The 1,858-nt window shown below is 47.6% G+C and overlaps 1 non-coding gene across 1 annotated transcript; it reads left to right on the top strand.

Moving 5' to 3' along the window:
* The first annotated feature begins 1,241 nt into the window (after positions 1–1,241).
* Positions 1,242–1,317, top strand: Trnap-cgg (transfer RNA proline (anticodon CGG)). Its single transcript has one exon. It is a non-coding gene; the product is annotated as a tRNA-Pro (tRNA).
* The last annotated feature ends 541 nt before the right edge of the window (positions 1,318–1,858 follow it).

Below are 1,858 nucleotides of genomic sequence, written 5' to 3'. Positions count from 1 at the left end.
GATTTACACGTGGAAACTATACAGTACAAATGGCTCTGAGCACTATGGGACTCAACTGCTGTGGTCGTAAGTCCCCTAGAACTTAGAACTACTTAAACCTAACTAACCTAAGGACAGCACACAACACCCAGCCATCACGAGGCAGAGAAAATCCCTGACCCCGCAACTATACAGTATTTTCCGCCATAAATCGTACAATGTACGAAACGATATTTACGCTTCCTCACGCCCTGTAAAAAAAATATGAGCAGGCATTTTATTTAGTTCTGGGACCATTCTGACTATGTGCCGGTTTCCGTCCAAGATCAGACCACAGTTTTGCTCTGTAAGAAAGTATCCTTTCAGCGTGCAAGCAAATGGAGAATATTTCCCAGTTTTTAAATATCCTGTATAACGTGAAGCCCCCAAATACTACAGCGTAGAATGGAATCAAGAAGGGACTCGAACTAATAAATTTCACTTTAGTTGATTTAAATTCCAATCCACAAGGCATCAGCAGTGGTTACTGAAGAACGTTTAACAAGTTGCCGAGCAATGACATCCTAGACGTGTTCTATGGGTGACGTATCATGCGAATGTGCAGTCCAGGGAAGCAATGTTACCCGCTGCTCTTCGAAGATGGCTTACACCTTCCTGGCCAGAAGTTGCTAGACATTGTCCTGCTGAAGTGTGACACATAGAACTACCTGAAGGGTGGAGAGGGCGGGCAGTGCCTCCCTGACATATCGAGCGCCGTTCAGATTGCCCTCAGTCAGTAGGAGTCGAAGCTATATGTTGTATTCAATGACATCCAAAACCATATCACTTATTTCCAGAATGAGATTTTCACTCTGCAGCGGAGTGTGCGCTGACATGAAACTTCCTGGTAGATTAAAACTGTGTGCCGGACCGAGACTCGAGCCGGCCGGAGTGGCCGAGCGGTTCTAGGCGCTGCAGTCTGGAACCACGCGACCGCTACGGTCGCAGGTTCGAATCCTGCCTCGGGCATGGATGTGTGTGATGTCCTTAGGTTAGTTAGGTTTAACTAGGGGACTGATGACCTCAGAAGTTAAGTCCCATAGTGCTCAGAGCCATTTGAACCATTTTGAACCGAGACTCGAACTCGGGACCATTGCCTATCGCAGGCAAGTGCTCTACCACTGAGCTACCCAAGCACGACTCACGCCCCGTCCACACAAGTTTGGAAAGTAGGAAACGGAGTACTGGCGGAAGTAAAGCTGTGGGGACGGGGCGTGAGTCGTGCTTGGGTAGCTCAGTGGTAGAGCACTTGCCCGCGGAAGGCAAAGGTCCCGAGTTCGAGTCTCGGTCCGGCACGCAGTTTTAATCTTCGAGGAAGTTTCATATCACTTGTTGTCGGTCCTCTACGCCTCTCAGAAATGCAACGTATCACATTGTGGTCAGTATGACAGGGTATAGGACTCATACGCCCATTGATGTAGAATGGGTTGAAACGAGTCTTACCTGGAAAAACTACATATTGCTACTCATTACGTCACTAACAGCTTTGACGTGTACATCGCAGTCTGAAAAGGCTGATGTCTGTGGTTAATCGTTAGTGTTCCATCACTGCAATCCGTAGCAAATGGTTTTGAGCCATTGACACTAATAGTCCCACACACAAAGCTAAGGACGAAGTTGTACGAACCAGTACGACCACGCAAATGAGATTGCGACCATACCGTGCTATGCGTCACAGAAAAATTATGTACTCAGGAGACGTGGTCGGATGTCAATGTAACTTGTACACGGACACAACATCGGCGGGGGTGCACAGTAAACGGTGTGAGTTGCAATTCTCTGCTACAGGCAGAATGGCCACCTGGCGTTAGTGATGTTCCTGTTTATTGTTGTTATCACG

The sequence above is a fragment of the Schistocerca nitens genome, chromosome 3 (genome assembly GCF_023898315.1).
Source record: "Schistocerca nitens isolate TAMUIC-IGC-003100 chromosome 3, iqSchNite1.1, whole genome shotgun sequence".
Lineage (NCBI taxonomy): Eukaryota > Metazoa > Arthropoda > Insecta > Orthoptera > Acrididae > Schistocerca > Schistocerca nitens.
The sequence above is the reverse complement of the archived record's forward strand: the minus strand, read 5'-3'. Positions and strand labels throughout refer to the sequence as shown.